This window comes from Stenella coeruleoalba, assembly GCF_951394435.1.
Source record: "Stenella coeruleoalba genome assembly, chromosome: 4".
NCBI classification, from domain to species: Eukaryota; Metazoa; Chordata; class Mammalia; order Artiodactyla; family Delphinidae; genus Stenella; species Stenella coeruleoalba.
The window spans coordinates 89741711-89765016 of record NC_137149.1 but is presented as its reverse complement, the minus strand read 5'-3'; the positions used below and the strand labels follow the sequence as shown (position 1 = coordinate 89765016).

The window sequence follows — 23306 nt, the reverse complement described above, 5'->3', positions numbered from 1 at the left end:
CCCGGTCAAAAGGGCCATCTGAAAAAAGTGTAAAATCCAGAAAGGCAGGACAGGCCATGGAGAACTGGGAGCCTTGTTATGCTGATGGGCGGGATGTAAATTGCCAACAGACACTTGGGAGAAGTGTATGGTGTTTCCTGAAACATCTAAAAAACAAAGCAACAGAGCCTAGGGCACTGCCACTTATGGTCCTATAGCTTAGGGAAATTAAAATCAAAAAGACACAGCCACCCCAAAGTTTGGGACGCCTCTGTTTACAAGAACCTCGTTTACAGTACAAGTTCAACATCGCAGAAAGTGAAAAATGGATAAAGAAGTTGTGGTATTTACTTACAAAGCAATATCACTCAGCAATGAAATCTGTGTCATCAGGCCCTTAGCAGCACAATGAGTGGATTCAGGTATGATGATTCTAACTGAAGTAAGTCACACAGAAAAAGAAACATCATAAGATATCAGTAATACACGGAATGTAAACTTGGCTACACAGGAACTGAATTACAGAACAGAACAGGGTCTCAAATTTAGAAAACCAACTTATTCTTGCTTAAGGGTAAAGGTGAGTTGGGGTGCTGCATAAAACCAGAGATTGAAATGAGCACAGATAAAGTTCCTTAAGCCAAATATGGAATAGACAAGAGCTACTCCTTGCTCAATGAAATGGACTCAACACCCCATATTAAACGCCTAAGAATGTACCTGACTAGTAAGTATCTTAAAACCTATGGATTGCTATGTCTCCGAAAGAGAATCAAGCATGTGTACAGGGGCATAAACGCAGCAGTGATAGGATTGGAGAGGTTCGGTGAGCAAATGAAGACCCTTTGAAGTCATATTGCATGGTACCCATTCCACGGGTTTCAACTACCCAGGTTTAAGGTATTCTTCCTTCAGCTAAAACATGCATGTGGAACCTAGAGTATGATCAACCATGTGATCGGGAGACGTGTTCAAATATGTCTCAGTTTTCCTCCCCTGGTACTCGGGTGCAACATTCCAGATGCTTTACTAACACTCTCCCGACTTGGAGAGTCAGTCCCTTTAACCTCCTGTTTCGCCCAGTTTGCAATTTCTGCGGAAGATGAACAGGAATAGCGAGAACCAATGAGAGGCTAGCTGGAGGTGTCTGGACGGGCAAATTTAACTCTCATTTCCCACCAGGAAGAGGAATTAACCAAAGGCTCAGCGTGCCGTGCCGGAACCAGATTAGGGCCTGAAGCCATCCTGCGGTGTTGCGGCCAGCTCAAAAGAAAGCGAGTTGAAGAAAGGAGCTCAGGGGCACTGTAATTCACAAACCTGCAGAGTTATAAATGACAGCTATCGTCCAAAAATAGACTGAAGTAAGGCTGCCAAGAGGACTTGAAAGCGGGGCAGAATTGCAGGAAACCGATTTCAGGAGGTAGACTTGAATTGCATTGAAAGCATAGGAAAAGAGGCAGAACGTCCACAATGATGCACTTGGCCAAAAAGGGCGTATGCGTTTTTTCCTGAATATATTCAGTAAAAAACGCATACGCCCTTTTTGGCCAACCAAGCAAGCTTGCAAAGGAAATCTGCACTACAATGAAGTCTCACTTCCCCCCGGTCAAAAGGGCCATCTGAAAAAAGTGTAAAATCCAGAAAGGCAGGACAGGCCATGGAGAACTGGGAGCCTTGTTAGGCTGATGGGCGGGATGTAAATTGACAACAGACACTGGGGAGAAGTGTATGGTGTTTCCTGAAACATCTAAAAAACAAAGCAACAGAGCCTAGGGCACTGCCACTTATGGTCCTATAGCTTAGGGAAATTAAAATCAAAAAGACACAGCCACCCCAAAGTTTGGGACGCCTCTGTTTACAAGAACCTCGTTTACGGTACAAGTTCAACATCGCAGAAAGTGAAAAATGGATAAAGAAGTTGTGGTATTTGCTTACAAAGCAATATCACTCAGCAATGAAATCTGTGTCATCAGGCCCTTAGCAGCACAATGAGTGGATTCAGGTATGATGATTCTAACTGAAATAAGTCACACAGAAAAAGAAACATCATAAGATATCAGTAATACACGGAATGCAAACTTGGCTACACAGGAACTGAATTACAGAACAGAACAGGGTCTCAAATTTAGAAAACCAACTTATGCTTGCTTAAGGGGAAAGGTGAGTTGGGGTGCTGCATAAAACCAGAGATTGAAATGAGCACAGATAAAGTTCCTTAAGCCAAATATGGAATAGACAAGAGCTACTCCTTGCTCAACGAAATGGACTCAACACCGCATATTAAACGCCTAAGAATGTACCTGACTAGTAAGTATCTTAAAACCTATGAATTGCTGTGTCTCCAAAAGAGAATCAAGCGTGTGTACAGGGGCATAAACGCAGCAGTGATAGGATTGGAGAGGTTCGGTGAGCAAATGAAGACCCTTTGAAGTCATATTGCATGGTACCCATTCCACGGGTTTCAACTACCCAGGTTTAAGGTATTCTTCCTTCAGCTAAAACATGCATGTGGAACCTAGAGTATGATCAACCATGTGATCGGGAGACGTGTTCAAATATGTCTCAGTTTTCCTCCCCTGGAACTCGGGTGCAACATACAGACGCTTTACTAACACTCTCCCGACTTGGAGAGTCAGTCCCTTTAACCTCCTGTTTGGCCCAGTTTGCAATTTCTGCGGAAGATGAACAGGAATAGCGAGAACCAATGAGAGGCTAGCTGGAGGTGTCTGGACGGGCAAATTTAACTCTCATTTCCCACCAGGAAGAGGAATTAACCAAAGGCTCAGCGTGCCGTGCCAGAACCAGATTAGGGCCTGAAGCCATCCTGCGGTGTTGCGGCCAGGTCACAAGAAAGCGAGTTGAAGAAAGGAGCTCAGGGGCACTGTAATTCACAAACCTGCAGAGTTATAAATGACAGCTATCGTCCAAAAATAGACTGAAGTAAGGCTGCCAAGAGGACTTGAAAGCGGGGCAGAATTGCAGGAAACCGATTTCAGGAGGTAGACTGGAATTGCATTGAAAGCATAGGAAAAGAGGTAGAACGTCCACAATGATGCACTTGGCCAAAAAGGGCGTATGCGTTTTTTCCTGAATATATTCAGGAAAAAACGCATACGCCCTTTTTGGCCAACCAAGCAAGCTTGCAAAGGAAATCTGCACTACAATGAAGTCTCACTTCCCCCCGGTCAAAAGGGCCATCTGAAAAAAGTGTAAAATCCAGAAAGGCAGGACAGGCCACGGAGAACTGGGAGCCTTGTTATGCTGATGGGCGGGATGTAAATTGCCAACAGACACTCGGGAGAAGTGTATGGTGTTTCCTGAAACATCTAAAAAACAAAGCAGCAGAGCCTAGGGCACTTCCACTTATGGTCCTATAGCTTAGGGAAATTAAAATCAAAAAGACACAGCCACCCCAAAGTTTGGGACGCCTCTGTTTACAAGAACCTCGTTTACCGTACAAGTTCAATATCACAGAAAGTGAAAAATGGATAAAGAACTTGTGGTACTTACGTACAATGCAGTATCACTCAGCAATGAAATCTATGTCATCAGGCCCGTAGCAGCATAATGAGTGGATTCAGGTACGATGATTCTAACTGAAATAAGTCACACAGAAAAAGAAACATCATAAGATATCACTAATACACGGAATGTAAACTTGGCTACACAGGAACTGAATTCCAAAACAGAACAGGGTCTCAAATTTAGAAAACCAACTTATGCTTGCTTAAGGGGAAAGGTGAGTTGGGGTGCTGCATAAAACCAGAGATTGAAATGAGCACAGATAAAGTTCCTTAAGCCAAATATGGAATAGACAAGAGCTACTCCTTGCTCAACGAAATGGACTCAACACCCCATATTAAACGCCTAAGAATGTACCTGACTAGTAAGTATCTTAAAACCTATGAATTGCTATGTCTCCAAAAGAGAATCAAGTGTGTGTACAGGGGCATAAACGCAGCAGTGATAGGATTGGAGAGGTTCGGTGAGCAAATGAAGACCCTTTGAAGACATATTGCATGGTACCCATTCCACGGGTCTCAACTCTCCAGGTTTAAGGTATTCTTCCTTCAGCTAAAACATGCATGTGGAACCCAGAGTATGATCAACCATGTGAACGGGAGACGTGTTCAAATATGTCTCAGTTTTCCTCCCCTGGTACTCGGGTGCAACATTCCAGACGCTTTACTAACACTCTCCCCACTTGGAGAGTCAGCGCCTTTAACCTCCTGTTTGGCCCAGTTTGCAATTTCTGCGGAAGATGAACAGGAATAGCGAGAACCAATGAGAGACTAGCTGGAGGTGTCTGGACGGGCAAATTTAACTCTCATTTCCCACCAGGAAGAGGAATTAACCAAAGGCTCAGCGTGCCGTGCCGGAACCAGATTAGGGCCTGAATCCATCCTGCGGTGTTGCGGCCAGCTCACAAGAAAGCGAGTTGAAGAATGGAGCTCAGGGGCACTGTAATTCACAAACCTGCAGAGTTATAAATGACAGCTATCGTCCAAAAATAGACTGAAGTAAGGCTGCCAAGAGGACTTGAAAGCGGGGCAGAATTGCAGGAAACCGATTTCAGGAGGTAGACTGGAATTGCATTGAAAGCATAGGAAAAGAGGCAGAACGTCCACAATGATGCACTTGGCCAAAAAGGGCATATGCGTTTATTCCTGAATATATTCAGGAAAAAACGCATACGCCCTTTTTGGCCAACCAAGCAAGCTTGCAAAGGAAATCTGCACTACAATGAAGTCTCACTTCCCCCCGGTCAAAAGGGCCATCTGAAAAAAGTGTAAAATTCAGAAAGGCAGGACAAGCCATGGAGAACTGGGAGCCTTGTTATGCTGATGGGCGGGATGTAAATTGCCAACAACCACTCGGGAGAAGTGTATGGTGTTTCCTGAAACATCTAAAAAACAAATCAACAGAGCCTAGGGCACTTCCACTTATGGTCCTATAGCTTAGGGAAATTAAAATCAAAAAGACACAGCCACCCCAAAGTTTGGAACGGCTCTGTTTACAAGAACCTCGTTTACAGTACAAGTTCAACATCGCAGAAAGTGAAAAATGGATAAAGAAGTTGTGGTATTTACTTACAAAGCAATATCACTCAGCAATGAAATCTGTGTCATCAGGCCCTTAGCAGCACAATGAGTGGATTCAGGTATGATGATTCTAACTGAAATAAGTCACACAGAAAAAGAAACATCATAAGTTATCAGTAATACACGGCATGAAAACTTGGCTACACAGGAACTGAATTACAGAACAGAACAGGGTCTCAAATTTAGAAAACCAACTTATGCTTGCTTAAAGGTAAAGGTGAGTTGGGGTGCTGCATAAAACCAGAGATTGAAATGAGCACAGATAAAGTTCCTTAAGTCAAATATGGAATAGACAAGAGCTACTCCTTGCTCAACGAAATGGACTCAACACCGCATATTAAACGCCTAAGAATGTACCTGACTAGTAAGTATCGTAAAACCTATGGATTGCTATGTCTCCAAAAGAGAATCAAGCATGTGTACAGGGGCATAAACGCAGCAGTGATAGGATTGGAGAGGTTCGGTGAGCAAATGAAGACCCTTTGAAGTCATATTGCATGGTACCCATTACACGGGTCTCAACTCTCCAGGTTTAAGGTATTCTTCCTTCAGCTAAAACATGCATGTGGAACCCAAGTATGATCAACCATGTGAATGGGAGACGTGTTCAAATATGTCTCAGTTTTCGTACCCTGGTACTCGGGTGCAACATTCCAGACGCTTTACTAACACTCTCCCCACTTGGAGAGTCAGCGCCTTTAACCTCCTGTTTGGCCCAGTTTGCAATTTCTGCGGAAGATGAACAGGAATAGCGAGAACCAATGAGAGGCTAGCTGGAGGTGTCTGGACGGGCAAATTTAACTCTCATTTCCCACCAGGAAGAGGAAATAACCAAAGGCTCAGCGTGCCGTACCGGAACCAGATTAGGGCCTGAAGCCATCCTGCGGTGTTGCGGCCAGGTCACAAGAAAGCGAGTTGAAGAAAGGAGCTCAGGGGCACTGTAATTCACAAACCTGCAGAGTTATAAATGACAGCTATCGTCCAAAAATAGACTGAAGTAAGGCTGCCAAGAGGACTTGAAAGCGGGGCAGAATTGCAGGAAACCGATTTCAGGAGGTAGACTGGAATTGCATTGAAAGCATAGGAAAAGAGGCAGAACGTCCACAATGATGCACTTGGCCAAAAAGGGCGTATGCATTTTTTCCTGAATATATTCAGGAAAAAACGCATACGCCCTTTTTGGCCAACCAAGCAAGCTTGCAAAGGAAATCTGCACTACAATGAAGTCTCACTTCCCCCTGGTCAAAAGGGCCATCTGAAAAAAGTGTAAAATCCAGAAAGGCAGGACAGGCCATGGAGAACTGGGAGCCTTGTTATGCTGATGGGTGGGATGTAAATTGCCAACAACCACTCGGGAGAAGTGTATGGTGTTTCCTGAAACATCTAAAAAACAAAGCAACAGAACCTAGGGCACTTCCACTTATGGTCCTATAGCTTAGGGAAATTAAAATCAAAAAGACACAGCCACCCCAAAGTTTGGGACGCCTCTGTTTACAAGAACCTCGTTTACAGTACAAGTTCAACATCATAGAAAGTGAAAAATGGATAAAGAAGTTGTGGTATTTACTTACAAAGCAATATCACTCAGCAATGAAATCTGTGTCATCAGGCCCTTAGGAGCACAATGAGTGGATTCAGGTATGATGATTCTAACTGAAGTAAGTCACACAGAAAAAGAAACATCATAAGATATCAGTAATACACGGAATGTAAACTTGGCTACACAGGAACTGAATTACAGAACAGAACAGGGTCTCAAATTTAGAAAACCAACTTATGCTTGCTTAAGGGTTAAGGTGAGTTGGGGTGCTGCATAAAACCAGAGATTGAAATGAGCACAGATAAAGTTCCTTAAGTCAAATATGGAATAGACAAGAGCTACTCCTTGCTCAACGAAATGGACTCAACACCGCATATTAAACGCCTAAGAATGTACCTGACTAGTAAGTATCGTAAAACCTATGGATTGCTATGTCTCCAAAAGAGAATCAAGCATGTGTACAGGGGCATAAACGCAGCAGTGATAGGATTGGAGAGGTTCGGTGAGCAAATGAAGACCCTTTGAAGTCATATTGCATGGTACCCATTACACGGGTTTCAACTACCCAGGTTTTAGGTATTCTTCCTTCAGCTAAAACATGCATGTGGAACCCAAGTATGATCAACCATGTGAACGGGAGACGTGTTCAAATATGTCTCAGTTTTCCTCCCCTGGTACTCGGGTGCAACATTCCAGACGCTTTACTAACACTCTCCCGACTTGGAGAGTCAGCGCCTTTAACCTCCTGTTTGGCCCAGTTTGCAATTTCTGCGGAAGATGAACAGGAATAGCGAGAACCAATGAGAGGCTAGCTGGAGGTGTCTGGACGGGCAAATTTAACTCTCATTTCCCACCAGGAAGAGGAAATAACCAAAGGCTCTGCGTGCCGTACCGGAACCAGATTAGGGCCTGAAGCCATCCTGCGGTGTTGCGGCCAGGTCACAAGAAAGCGAGTTGAAGAAAGGAGCTCAGGGGCACTGTAATTCACAAACCTGCAGAGTTATAAATGACAGCTATCGTCCAAAAATAGACTGAAGTAAGGCTGCCAAGAGGACTTGAAAGCGGGGCAGAATTGCAGGAAACCGATTTCAGGAGGTAGACTGGAATTGCATTGAAAGCATAGGAAAAGAGGCAGAACGTCCACAATGATGCACTTGGCCAAAAAGGGCGTATGCGTTTTTTCCTGAATATATTCAGGAAAAAACGCATACGCCCTTTTTGGCCAACCAAGCAAGCTTGCAAAGGAAATCTGCACTACAATGAAGTCTCACTTCCCCCTGGTCAAAAGGGCCATCTGAAAAAAGTGTAAAATCCAGAAAGGCAGGACAGGCCATGGAGAACTGGGAGCCTTGTTATGCTGATGGGCGGGATGTAAATTGCCAACAACCACTCGGGAGAAGTGTATGGTGTTTCCTGAAACATCTAAAAAACAAAGCAACAGAGCCTAGGGCACTGCCACTTATGGTCCTATAGCTTCGGGAAATTAAAATCAAAAAGACACAGCCACCCCAAAGTTTGGGACGCCTCTGTTTACAAGAACCTCGTTTACAGTACAAGTTCAACATCATAGAAAGTGAAAAATGGATAAAGAAGTTGTGGTATTTACTTACAAAGCAATATCACTCAGCAATGAAATCTGTGTCATCAGGCCCTTAGCAGCACAATGAGTGGATTCAGGTATGATGATTCTAACTGAAGTAAGTCACACAGAAAAAGAAACATCATAAGATATCAGTAATACACGGAATGTAAACTTGGCTACACAGGAACTGAATTACAGAACAGAACAGGGTCTCAAATTTAGAAAACCAACTTATGCTTGCTTAAGGGTAAAGATGAGTTGGGGTGCTGCATAAAACCAGAGATTGAAATGAGCACAGATAAAGTTCCTTAAGTCAAATATGGAATAGACAAGAGCTACTCCTTGCTCAACGAAATGGACTCAACACCGCATATTAAACGCCTAAGAATGTACCTGACTAGTAAGTATCTTAAAACCTATGGATTGCTATGTCTCCGAAAGAGAATCAAGCATGTGTACAGGGGCATAAACGCAGCAGTGATAGGATTGGAGAGGTTCGGTGAGCAAATGAAGACCCTTTGAAGTCATATTGCATGGTACCCATTACACGGGTCTTAACTCTCCAGGTTTAAGGTATTCTTCCTTCAGCTAAAACATGCATGTGGAACCCAAGTATGATCAACCATGTGAACGGGAGACGTGTTCAAATATGTCTCAGTTTTCCTCCCCTGGTACTCGGGTGCAACATTCCAGACGCTTTACTAACACTCTCCCCACTTGGAGAGTCAGCGCCTTTAACCTCCTGTTTGGCCCAGTTTGCAATTTCTGCGGAAGATGAACAGGAATAGCGAGAACCAATGAGAGACTAGCTGGAGGTGTCTGGACGGGCAAATTTAACTCTCATTTCCCACCAGGAAGAGGAAATAACCAAAGGCTCAGCGTGCCGTGCCGGAACCAGATTAGGGCCTGAAGCCATCCTGCGGTGTTGCAGCCAGGTCACAAGAAAGCGAGTTGAAGAAAGGAGCTCAGGGGCACTGTAATTCACAAACCTGCAGAGTTATAAATGACAGCTATCGTCCAAAAATAGACTGAAGTAAGGCTGCCAAGAGGACTTGAAATCGGGGCAGAATTGCAGGAAACCGATTTCAGGAGGTAGACTGGAATTGCATTGAAAGCATAGGAAAAGAGGCAGAACGTCCACAATGATGCACTTGGCCAAAAAGGGCGTATGCGTTTTTTCCTGAATATATTCAGGAAAAAACGCATACGCCCTTTTTGGCCAACCAAGCAAGCTTGCAAAGGAAATCTGCACTACAATGAAGTCTCACTTCCCCCCGGTCAAAAGGGCCATCTGAAAAAAGTGTAAAATCCAGAAGTGCAGGACAGGCCATGGAGAACTGGGAGCCTTGTTATGCTGATGGGCGGGATGTAAATTGCCAACAACCACTCGGGAGAAGTGTATGGTGTTTCCTGAAACATCTAAAAAACAAAGCAACAGAGCCTAGGGCACTGCCACTTATGGTCCTATAGCTTAGGGAAATTAAAATCAAAAAGACACAGCCACCCCAAAGTTTGGGACGCCTCTGTTTACAAGAACCTCGTTTACAGTACAAGTTCAACATCGCAGAAAGTGAAAAATGGATAAAGAAGTTGTGGTATTTACTTACAAAGCAATATCACTCAGCAATGAAATCTGTGTCATCAGGCCCTTAGGAGCACAATGAGTGGATTCAGGTATGATGATTCTAACTGAAGTAAGTCACACAGAAAAAGAAACATCATAAGATATCAGTAATAAACGGAATGTAAACTTGGCTACACAGGAACTGAATTACAGAACAGAACAGGGTCTCAAATTTAGAAAACCAACTTATGCTTGCTTAAGGGGAAAGGTGAGTTGGTGTGCTGCATAAAACCAGAGATTGAAATGAGCACAGATAAATTTCCTTAAGTCAAATATGGAATAGACAAGAGCTACTCCTTGCTCAACGAAATGGACTCAACACCGCATATTAAACGCCTAAGAATGTACCTGACTAGTAAGTATCTTAAAACCTATGGATTGCTATGTCTCCGAAAGAGAATCAAGCATGTGTACAGGGGCATAAACGCAGCAGTGATAGGATTGGAGAGGTTCGGTGAGCAAATGAAGACCCTTTGAAGTCATATTGCATGGTACCCATTACACGGGTCTTAACTCTCCAGGTTTAAGGTATTCTTCCTTCAGCTAAAACATGCATGTGGAACCCAAGTATGATCAACCATGTGAACGGGAGACGTGTTCAAATATGTCTCAGTTTTCCTCCCCTGGTACTCGGGTGCAACATTCCAGATGCTTTACTAACACTCTCCCCACTTGGAGAGTCAGCGCCTTTAACCTCCTGTTTGGCCCAGTTTGCAATTTCTGCGGAAGATGAACAGGAATAGCGAGAACCAATGAGAGACTAGCTGGAGGTGTCTGGACGGGCAAATTTAACTCTCATTTCCCACCAGGAAGAGGAAATAACCAAAGGCTCAGCGTGCCGTGCCGGAACCAGATTAGGGCCTGAAGCCATCCTGCGGTGTTGCGGCCAGGTCACAAGAAAGCGAGTTGAAGAAAGGAGCTCAGGGGCACTGTAATTCACAAACCTGCAGAGTTATAAATGACAGCTATCGTCCAAAAATAGACTGAAGTAAGGCTGCCAAGAGGACTTGAAAGCGGGGCAGAATTGCAGGAAACCGATTTCAGGAGGTAGACTGGAATTGCACTGAAAGCATAGGAAAAGAGGCAGAACGTCCACAATGATGCACTTGGCCAAAAAGGGCGTATGCGTTTTTTCCTGAATATATTCAGGAAAAAACGCATACGCCCTTTTTGGCCAACCAAGCAAGCTTGCAAAGGAAATCTGCACTACAATGAAGTCTCACTTCCCCCCAGTCAAAAGGGCCATCTGAAAAAAGTGTAAAATCCAGAAAGGCAGGACAGACCATGGAGAACTGGGAGCCTTGTTATGCTGATGGGCGGGATGTAAATTGCCAACAACCACTCGGGAGAAGTGTATGGTGTTTCCTGAAACATCTAAAAAACAAAGCAACAGAGCCTAGGGCACTTCCACTTATGGTCCTATAGCTTAGGGAAATTAAAATCAAAAAGACACAGCCACCCCAAAGTTTGGGACGCCTCCGTTTACAAGAACCTCGTTTACCGTACAAGTTCAATATCACAGAAATTGAAAAATGGATAAAGAACTTGTGGTACTTACGTACAATGCAGTATCACTCAGCAATGAAATCTATGTCATCAGGCCCTTAGCATCACAATGAGTGGATTCAGGTATGATGATTCTAACTGAAATAAGTCACACAGAAAAAGAAACATCATAAGATATCAGTAATACACGGAATGTAAACTTGGCTTCACAGGAACTGAATTACAGAACAGAACAGGGTCTCAAATTTAGAGAACCAACTTATGCTTGCTTAAGGGGAAAGGTGAGTTGGGGTGCTGCATAAAACCAGAGATTGAAATGAGCACAGATAAAGTTCCTTAAGTCAAATATGGAATAGACAAGAGCTACTCCTTGCTCAACGAAATGGACTCAACACCGCATATTAAACGCCTAAGAATGTACCTGACTAGTAAGTATCGTAAAACCTATGGATTGCTATGTCTGCAAAAGAGAATCAAGCATGTGTACAGGGGCATAAACGCAGCAGTGATAGGATTGGAGAGGTTCGGTGAGCAAATGAAGACCCTTTGAAGTCATATTGCATGGTACCCATTACACGGGTCTCAACTCTCCAGGTTTAAGGTATTCTTCCTTCAGCTAAAACATGCATGTGGAACCCAAGTGTGATCAACCATGTGAACGGGAGACGTGTTCAAATATGTCTCAGTTTTCCTCCCCTGGTACTCGGGTGCAATATTCCAGACGCTTTACTAACACTCTCCCGACTTGGAGAGTCAGCGCCTTTAACCTCCTGTTTGGCCCAGTTTGCAATTTCTGCGGAAGATGAACAGGAATAGCGAGAACCAATGAGAGGCTAGCTGGAGGTGTCTGGACGGGCAAATTTAACTCTCATTTCCCACCAGGAAGAGGAAATAACCAAAGGCTCAGCGTGCCGTACCGGAACCAGATTAGGGCCTGAAGCCATCCTGCGGTGTTGCGGCCAGGTCACAAGAAAGCAAGTTGAAGAAAGGAGCTCAGGGGCACTGTAATTCACAAACCTGCAGAGTTATAAATGACAGCTATCGTCCAAAAATAGACTGAAGTAAGGCTGCCAAGAGGACTTGAAATCGGGGCAGAATTGCAGGAAACCGATTTCAGGAGGTAGACTGGAATTGCATTGAAAGCATAGGAAAAGAGGCAGAACGTCCACAATGATGCACTTGGCCAAAAGGGGCGTATGCGTTTTTTCCTGAATATATTCAGGAAAAAACGCATACGCCCCTTTTGGCCAACCAAGCAAGCTTGCAAAGGAAATCTGCACTACAATGAAGTCTCACTTCCCCCCGGTCAAAAGGGCCATCTGAAAAAAGTGTAAAATCCAGAAAGGCAGGACAGGCCATGGAGAACTGGGAGCCTTGTTATGCTGATGGGCGGGATGTAAATTGCCAACAGACACTCGGGAGAAGTGTATGGTGTTTCCTGAAACATCTAAAAAACAAAGCAACAGAGCCTAGGGCACTGCCACTTATGGTCCTATAGCTTAGGGAAATTAAAATCAAAAAGATACAGCCACCCCAAAGTTTGGGACGCCTCTGTTTACAAGAACCTCGTTTACAGTACATGTTCAACATCGCCGAAAGTGAAAAATGGATAAAGAAGTTGTGGTATTTACTTACAAAGCAATATCACTCAGCAATGAAATCTATGTCATCAGGCCCTTAGCATCACAATGAGTGGATTCAGGTATGATGATTCTAACTGAAGTAAGTCACACAGAAAAAGAAACATCATAAGATATCAGTAATCCACGGAATGTAAACTTGGCTACACAGGAACTGAATTACAGAACAGAACAGGGTCTCAAATTTAGAAAACTAACTTATGCTTGCTTAAGGGTAAAGGTGAGTTGGGGTGCTGCATAAAACCAGAGATTGAAATGAGCACAGATAAAGTTCCTTAAGCCAAATATGGAATAGACAAGAGCTACTCCTTGCTCAACGAAATGGACTCAACACCCCATATTAAACGCCTAAGAATGTACCTGACTAGTAAGTATCTTAAAACCTATGGATTGCTATGTCTCCAAAAGAGAATCAAGCATGTGTACAGGGGCATAAACGCAGCAGTGATAGGATTGGAGAGGTTCGGTGAGCAAATGAAGACCCTTTGAAGTCATATTGCATGGTACCCATTCCACGGGTCTCAACTCTCCAGGTTTAAGGTATTCTTCCTTCAGCTAAAACATGCATGTGGAACCCAGAGTATGATCAACCATGTGAACGGGAGACGTGTTCAAATATGTCTCAGTTTTCCTCCCCTGGTACTCGGGTGCAACATTCCAGACGCTTTACTAACACTCTCCCCACTTGGAGAGTCAACGCCTTTAACCTCCTGTTTGGCCCAGTTTGCAATTTCTGCGGAAGATGAACAGGAATAGCGAGAACCAATGAGAGACTAGCTGGAGGTGTCTGGACGGGCAAATTTAACTCTCATTTCCCACCAGGAAGAGGAAATAACCAAAGGCTCAGCGTGCCGTACCGGAACCAGATTAGGGCCTGAAGCCATCCTGCAGTGTTGCGGCCAGGTCAAAAGAAAGCGAGTTGAAGAAAGGAGCTCAGGGGCACTGTAATTCACAAACCTGCAGAGTTATAAATGACAGCTATCGTCCAAAAATAGACTGAAGTAAGGCTGCCAAGAGGACTTGAAAGCGGGGCAGAATTGCAGGAAACCGATTTCAGGAGGTAGACTGGAATTGCATTGAAAGCATAGGAAAAGAGGCAGAACGTCCACAATGATGCACTTGGCCAAAAAGGGCGTATGCGTTTTTTCCTGAATATATTCAGGAAAAAACGCATACGCCCTTTTTGGCCAACCAAGCAAGCTTGCAAAGGAAATCTGCACTACAATGAAGTCTCACTTCCCCCCGGTCAAAAGGGCCATCTGAAAAAAGTGTAAAATCCAGAAAGGCAGGACAGGCCATGGAGAACTGGGAGCCTTGTTATGCTGATGGGCGGGATGTAAATTGCCAACAGACACTCGGGAGAAGTGTATGGTGTTTCCTGAAACATCTAAAAAACAAAGCAACAGAGCCTAGGGCACTGCCACTTATGGTCCTATAGCTTAGGGAAATTAAAATCAAAAAGACACAGCCACCCCAAAGTTTGGGACGCCTCTGTTTACAAGAACCTCGTTTACAGTACAAGTTCAACATCATAGAAAGTGAAAAATGGATAAAGAAGTTGTGGTATTTACTTACAAAGCAATATCACTCAGCAATGAAATCTATGTCATCAGGCCCTTAGCATCACAATGAGTGGATTCAGGTATGATGATTCTAACTGAAATAAGTCACACAGAAAAAGAAACATCATAAGATATCAGTAATACACGGAATGTAAACTTGGCTACACAGGAACTGAATTACAGAACAGAACAGGGTCTCAAATTTAGAAAACCAACTTATGCTTGCTTAAGGGTAAAGGTGAGTTGGGGTGCTGCATAAAACCAGAGATTGAAATGAGCACAGATAAAGTTCCTTAAGTCAAATATGGAATAGACAAGAGCTACTCCTTGCTCAACGAAATGGACTCAACACCGCATATTAAACGCCTAAGAATGTACCTGACTAGTAAGTATCGTAAAACCTATGGATTGCTATGTCTCCAGAAGAGAATCAAGCATGTGTACAGGGGCATAAACGCAGCAGTGATAGGATTGGAGAGGTTCGGTGAGCAAATGAAGACCCTTTGAAGTCATATTGCATGGTACCCATTCCACGGGTCTCAACTCTCCAGGTTTAAGGTATTCTTCCTTCAGCTAAAACATGCATGTGGAACCCAAGTATGATCAACCATGTGAACGGGAGACGTGTTCAAATATGTCTCAGATTTCCTCCCCTGGTACTCGGGTGCAATATTCCAGACGCTTTACTAACACTCTCCCGACTTGGAGAGTCAGCGCCTTTAACCTCCTGTTTGGCCCAGTTTGCAATTTCTGCGGAAGATGAACAGGAATAGCGAGAACCAATGAGAGACTAGCTGGAGGTGTCTGGACGGGCAAATTTAACTCTCATTTCCCACCAGGAAGAGGAAATAACCAAAGGCTCAGCGTGCCGTACCGGAACCAGATTAGGGCCTGAAGCCATCGTGCGGTGTTGCGGCCAGGTCACAAGAAAGCGAGTTGAAGAAAGGAGCTCAGGGGCACTGTAATTCACAAACCTGCAGAGTTATAAATGACAGCTATCGTCCAAAAATAGACTGAAGTAAGGCTGCCAAGAGGACTTGAAATCGGGGCAGAATTGCAGGAAACCGATTTCAGGAGGTAGACTGGAATTGCATTGCAAGCATAGGAAAAGAGGCAGAACGTCCACAATGATGCACTTGGCCAAAAAGGGCGTATGCATTTTTTCCTGAATATATTCAGGAAAAAACGCATACGCCCTTTTTGGCCAACCAAGCAAGCTTGCAAAGGAAATCTGCACTACAATGAAGTCTCACTTCCCCCCGGTCAAAAGGGCCATCTGAAAAAAGTGTAAAATCCAGAAAGGCAGGACAGGCCATAGAGAACTGGGAGCCTTGTTATGCTGATGGGCGGGATGTAAATTGCCAACAACCACTCGGGAGAAGTGTATGGTGTTTCCTGAAACATCTAAAAAACAAAGCAACAGAGCCTAGGGCACTGCCACTTATGGTCCTATAGCTTCGGGAAATTAAAATCAAAAAGACACAGCCACCCCAAAGTTTGGGACGCCTCTGTTTACAAGAACCTCGTTTACAGTACAAGTTCAACATCGCAGAAAGTGAAAAATGGATAAAGAAGTTGTGGTATTTACTTACAAAGCAATATCACTCAGCAATGAAATCTATGTCATCAGGCCCTTAGCATCACAATGAGTGGATTCAGGTATGATGATTCTAACTGAAATAAGTCACACAGAAAAAGAAACATCATAAGATATCAGTAATACACGGAATGTAAACTTGGCTACACAGGAACTGAATTACAGAACAGAACAGGGTCTCAAATTTAGAAAACCAACTTATGCTTGCTTAAGGGTAAAGGTGAGTTGGGGTGCTGCATAAAACCAGAGATTGAAATGAGCACAGATAAAGTTCCTTAAGTCAAATATGGAATAGACAAGAGCTACTCCTTGCTCAACGAAATGGACTCAACACCGCATATTAAACGCCTAAGAATGTACCTGACTAGTAAGTATCGTAAAACCTATGGATTGCTATGTCTCCAGAAGAGAATCAAGCATGTGTACAGGGGCATAAACGCAGCAGTGATAGGATTGGAGAGGTTCGGTGAGCAAATGAAGACCCTTTGAAGTCATATTGCATGGTACCCATTCCACGGGTCTCAACTCTCCAGGTTTAAGGTATTCTTCCTTCAGCTAAAACATGCATGTGGAACCCAAGTATGATCAACCATGTGAACGGGAGACGTGTTCAAATATGTCTCAGTTTTCCTCCCCTGGTACTCGGGTGCAATATTCCAGACGCTTTACTAACACTCTCCCGACTTGGAGAGTCAGCGCCTTTAACCTCCTGTTTGGCCCAGTTTGCAATTTCTGCGGAAGATGAACAGGAATAGCGAGAACCAATGAGAGACTAGCTGGAGGTGTCTGGACGGGCAAATTTAACTCTCATTTCCCACCAGGAAGAGGAAATAACCAAAGGCTCAGCGTGCCGTACCGGAACCAGATTAGGGCCTGAAGCCATCCTGCAGTGTTGCGGCCAGGTCAAAAGAAAGCGAGTTGAAGAAAGGAGCTCAGGGGCACTGTAATTCACAAACCTGCAGAGTTATAAATGACAGCTATCGTCCAAAAATAGACTGAAGTAAGGCTGCCAAGAGGACTTGAAATCGGGGCAGAATTGCAGGAAACCGATTTCAGGAGGTAGACTGGAATTGCATTGAAAGCATAGGAAAAGAGGCAGAACGTCCACAATGATGCACTTGGCCAAAAAGGGCGTATGCGTTTTTTCCTGAATATATTCAGGAAAAAACGCATACGCCCTTTTTGGCCAACCAAGCAAGCTTGCAAAGGAAATCTGCACTACAATGAAGTCTCACTTCCCCCCGGTCAAAAGGGCCATCTGAAAAAAGTGTAAAATCCAGAAAGGCAGGACAGGCCATGGAGAACTGGGAGCCTTGTTATGCTGATGGGCGGGATGTAAATTGCCAACAGACACTCGGGAGAAGTGTATGGTGTTTCCTGAAACATCTAAAAAACAAAGCAACAGAGCCTAGGGCACTGCCACTTATGGTCCTATAGCTTAGGGAAATTAAAATCAAAAAGACACAGCCACCCCAAAGTTTGGGACGCCTCTGTTTACAAGAACCTCGTTTACAGTACAAGTTCAACATCGCAGAAAGTGAAAAATGGATAAAGAACTTGTGGTATTTACTTACAAAGCAATATCACTCAGCAATGAAATCTATGTCATCAGGCCCTTAGCATCACAATGAGTGGATTCAGGTATGATGATTCTAACTGAAATAAGTCACACAGAAAAAGAAACATCATAAGATATCAGTAATACACGGAATGTAAACTTGGCTACACAGGAACTGAATTACAGAACAGAACAGGGTCTCAAATTTAGAAAACCAACTTATGCTTGCTTAAGGGTAAAGGTGAGTTGGGGTGCTGCATAAAACCAGAGATTGAAATGAGCACAGATAAAGTTCCTTAAGTCAAATATGGAATAGACAAGAGCTACTCCTTGCTCAACGAAATGGACTCAACACCGCATATTAAACGCCTAAGAATGTACCTGACTAGTAAGTATCGTAAAACCTATGGATTGCTATGTCTCCAGAAGAGAATCAAGCATGTGTACAGGGGCATAAACGCAGCAGTGATAGGATTGGAGAGGTTCGGTGAGCAAATGAAGACCCTTTGAAGTCATATTGCATGGTACCCATTACACGGGTCTCAACTCTCCAGGTTTAAGGTATTCTTCCTTCAGCTAAAACATGCATGTGGAACCCAAGTATGATCAACCATGTGAACGGGAGACGTTTCAAATATGTCTCAGTTTTCCTCCCCTGGTACTCGGGTGCAACATTCCAGACGCTTTACTAACACTCTCCCCACTTGGAGAGTCAGCGCCTTTAACCTCCTGTTTGGCCCAGTTTGCAATTTCTGCGGAAGATGAACAGGAATAGCGAGAACCAATGAGAGACTAGCTGGAGGTGTCTGGACGGGCAAATTTAACTCTCATTTCCCACCAGGAAGAGGAAATAACCAAAGGCTCAGCGTGCCGTGCCGGAACCAGATTAGGGCCTGAAGCCATCCTGCGGTGTTGCGGCCAGGTCACAAGAAAGCAAGTTGAAGAAAGGAGCTCAGGGGCACTGTAATTCACAAACCTGCAGAGTTATAAATGACAGCTATCGTCCAAAAATAGACTGAAGTAAGGCTGCCAAGAGGACTTGAAAGCGGGGCAGAATTGCAGGAAACCGATTTCAGGAGGTAGACTGGAATTGCACTGAAAGCATAGGAAAAGAGGCAGAACGTCCACAATGATGCACTTGGCCAAAAAGTGCGTATGCGTTTTTTCCTGAATATATTCAGGAAAAAACGCATACGCCCTTTTTGGCCAACCAAGCAAGCTTGCAAAGGAAATCTGCACTACAATGAAGTCTCACTTCCCCCCAGTCAAAAGGGCCATCTGAAAAAAGTGTAAAATCCAGAAAGGCAGGACAGGCCATGGAGAACTGGGAGCCTTGTTATGCTGATGGGCGGGATGTAAATTGCCAACAACCACTCGGGAGAAGTGTATGGTGTTTCCTGAAACATCTAAAAAACAAAGCAACAGAGCCTAGGGCACTTCCACTTATGGTCCTATAGCTTAGGGAAATTAAAACCAAAAAGACACAGCCACCCCAAAGTTTGGAACGGCTCTGTTTACAAGAACCTCGTTTACAGTACAAGTTCAACATCGCAGAACGTGAAAAATGGATAAAGAAGTTGTGGTATTTACTTACAAAGCAATATCACTCAGCAATGAAATCTGTGTCATCAGGCCCTTAGCAGCACAATGCGTGGATTCAGGTATGATGATTCTAACTGAAATAAGTCACACAGAAAAAGAAACATCATAAGATATCAGTAATACACGGAATGTAAACTTGGCTACACAGGAACTGAATTACAGAACAGAACAGGGTCTCAAATTTAGAAAACCAACTTATTCTTGCTTAAGGGTAAAGGTGAGTTGGGGTGCTGCATAAAACCAGAGATTGAAATGAGCACAGATAAAGTTCCTTAAGCCAAATATGGAATAGACAAGAGCTACTCCTTGCTCAACGAAATGGACTCAACACCCCATATTAAACGCCTAAGAATGTACCTGACTAGTAAGTATCTTAAAACCTATGGATTGCTATGTCTCCGAAAGAGAATCAAGCATGTGTACAGGGGCATAAACGCAGCAGTGATAGGATTGGAGAGGTTCGGTGAGCAAATGAAGACCCTTTGAAGTCATATTGCATGGTACCCATTACACGGGTCTTAACTCTCCAGGTTTAAGGTATTCTTTCTTCAGCTAAAACATGCATGTGGAACGCAAGTATGATCAACCATGTGAATGGGAGATGTGTTCAAATATGTCTCAGTTTTTCTCCCCTGGTACTCAGGTGCAACATTCCAGACGCTTTACTAACACTCTCCCCACTTGGAGAGTCAGCGCCTTTAACCTCCTGTTTGGCCCAGTTTGCAATTTCTGCGGAAGATGAACAGGAATAGCGAGAACCAATGAGAGACTAGCTGGAGGTGTCTGGACGGGCAAATTTAACTCTCATTTCCCACCAGGAAGAGGAAATAACCAAAGGCTCAGCGTGCCGTACCGGAACCAGATTAGGGCCTGAAGCCATCCTGCGGTGTTGCGGCCAGGTCAAAAGAAAGCGAGTTGAAGAAAGGAGCTCAGGGGCACTGTAATTCACAAACCTGCAGAGTTATAAATGACAGCTATCGTCCAAAAATACACTGAAGAAAGGCTGCCAAGAGGACTTGAAATCGGGGCAGAATTGCAGGAAACCGATTTCAGGAGGTAGACTGGAATTGCATTGAAAGCATAGGAAAAGAGGCAGAACGTCCACAATGATGCACTTGGCCAAAGAGGGCGTATGCGTTTTATCCTGAATATATTCAGGAAAAAACGCATACGCCCTTTTTGGCCAACCAAGCAAGCTTGCAAAGGAAATCTGCACTACAATGAAGTCTCACTTCCCCCCGGTCAAAAGGGCCATCTGAAAAAAGTGTAAAATCCAGAAAGGCAGGACAGGCCATGGAGAACTGGGAGCCTTGTTATGCTGATGGGCGGGATGTAAATTGCCAACAGACACTCGGGAGAAGTGTATGGTGTTTCCTGAAACATCTAAAAAACAAAGCAACAGAGCCTAGGGCACTGCCACTTATGGTCCTATAGCTTAGGGAAATTAAAATCAAAAAGACACAGCCACCCCAAAGTTTGGGACGCCTCTGTTTACAAGAACCTCGTTTACAGTACAAGTTCAACATCGCAGAAAGTGAAAAATGGATAAAGAAGTTGTGGTATTTACTTACAAAGCAATATCACTCAGCAATGAAATCTATGTCATCAGGCCCTTAGCATCACAATGAGTGGATTCAGGTATGATGATTCTAACTGAAATAAGTCACACAGAAAAAGAAACATCATAAGATATCAGTAATACACGGAATGTAAACTTGGCTACACAGGAACTGAATTACAGAACAGAACAGGGTCTCAAATTTAGAAAACCAACTTATGCTTGCTTAAGGGTAAAGGTGAGTTGGGGTGCTGCATAAAACCAGAGATTGAAATGAGCACAGATAAAGTTCCTTAAGTCAAATATGGAATAGACAAGAGCTACTCCTTGCTCAACGAAATGGACTCAACACCGCATATTAAACGCCTAAGAATGTACCTGACTAGTAAGTATCGTAAAACCTATGGATTGCTATGTCTCCAGAAGAGAATCAAGCATGTGTACAGGGGCATAAACGCAGCAGTGATAGGATTGGAGAGGTTCGGTGAGCAAATGAAGACCCTTTGAAGTCATATTGCATGGTACCCATTCCACGGGTCTCAACTCTCCAGGTTTAAGGTATTCTTCCTTCAGCTAAAACATGCATGTGGAACCCAAGTATGATCAACCATGTGAACGGGAGACGTGTTCAAATATGTCTCAGTTTTCCTCCCCTGGTACTCGGGTGCAATATTCCAGACGCTTTACTAACACTCTCCCGACTTGGAGAGTCAGCGCCTTTAACCTCCTGTTTGGCCCAGTTTGCAATTTCTGCGGAAGATGAACAGGAATAGCGAGAACCAATGAGAGACTAGCTGGAGGTGTCTGGACGGGCAAATTTAACTCTCATTTCCCACCAGGAAGAGGAAATAACCAAAGGCTCAGCGTGCCGTACCGGAACCAGATTAGGGCCTGAAGCCATCGTGCGGTGTTGCGGCCAGGTCACAAGAAAGCGAGTTGAAGAAAGGAGCTCAGGGGCACTGTAATTCACAAACCTGCAGAGTTATAAATGACAGCTATCGTCCAAAAATAGACTGAAGTAAGGCTGCCAAGAGGACTTGAAATCGGGGCAGAATTGCAGGAAACCGATTTCAGGAGGTAGACTGGAATTGCATTGCAAGCATAGGAAAAGAGGCAGAACGTCCACAATGATGCACTTGGCCAAAAAGGGCGTATGCGTTTTTTCCTGAATATATTCAGGAAAAAACGCATACGCCCTTTTTGGCCAACCAAGCAAGCTTGCAAAGGAAATCTGCACTACAATGAAGTCTCACTTCCCCCCGGTCAAAAGGGCCATCTGAAAAAAGTGTAAAATCCAGAAAGGCAGGACAGGCCATAGAGAACTGGGAGCCTTGTTATGCTGATGGGCGGGATATAAATTGCCAACAACCACTCGGGAGCAGTGTATGGTGTTTCCTGAAACATCTAAAAAACAAAGCAACAGAGCCTAGGGCACTGCCACTTATGGTCCTATAGCTTCGGGAAATTAAAATCAAAAAGACACAGCCACCCCAAAGTTTGGGACGCCTCTGTTTACAAGAACCTCGTTTACAGTACAAGTTCAACATCGCAGAACGTGAAAAATGGATAAAGAAGTTGTGGTATTTACTTACAAAGCAATATCACTCAGCAATGAAATCTGTGTCATCAGGCCCTTAGCAGCACAATGCGTGGATTCAGGTATGATGATTCTAACTGAAATAAGTCACACAGAAAAAGAAACATCATAAGATATCAGTAATACACGGAATGTAAACTTGGCTACACAGGAACTGAATTACAGAACAGAACAGGGTCTCAAATTTAGAAAACCAACGTATTCTTGCTTAAGGGTAAAGGTGAGTTGGGGTGCTGCATAAAACCAGAGATTGAAATGAGCACAGATAAAGTTCCTTAAGCCAAATATGGAATAGACAAGAGCTACTCCTTGCTCAACGAAATGGACTCAACACCCCATATTAAACGCCTAAGAATGTACCTGACTAGTAAGTATCTTAAAACCTATGGATTGCTATGTCTCCGAAAGAGAATCAAGCATGTGTACAGGGGCATAAACGCAGCAGTGATAGGATTGGAGAGGTTCGGTGAGCAAATGAAGACCCTTTGAAGTCATATTGCATGGTACCCATTACACGGGTCTTAACTCTCCAGGTTTAAGGTATTCTTTCTTCAGCTAAAACATGCATGTGGAACGCAAGTATGATCAACCATGTGAATGGGAGATGTGTTCAAATATGTCTCAGTTTTTCTCCCCTGGTACTCAGGTGCAACATTCCAGACGCTTTACTAACACTCTCCCCACTTGGAGAGTCAGCGCCTTTAACCTCCTGTTTGGCCCAGTTTGCAATTTCTGCGGAAGATGAACAGGAATAGCGAGAACCAATGAGAGACTAGCTGGAGGTGTCTGGACGGGCAAATTTAACTCTCATTTCCCACCAGGAAGAGGAAATAACCAAAGGCTCAGCGTGCCGTACCGG

At 43.9% G+C, this 23306-nt stretch overlaps 1 long non-coding RNA gene across 50 annotated transcripts in view; it reads right to left on the bottom strand.

Annotated features, from left to right (window-relative positions):
• The window catches only part of LOC307185334, a 3778167-nt gene that overhangs the window by 545230 nt on the left and 3209631 nt on the right, over window positions 1–23306 (bottom strand). Inside the window, exon 16 of one of the 50 annotated variants that reach the window (XR_013827979.1) lies at window positions 6649–6730. The exons of the other annotated variants lie outside the window; for them this stretch is intronic. This is a non-coding gene — a long non-coding RNA (uncharacterized lncRNA). The remainder of the gene's footprint in view (window positions 1–6648; window positions 6731–23306) is intronic. 50 annotated transcript variants of the gene reach the window in all.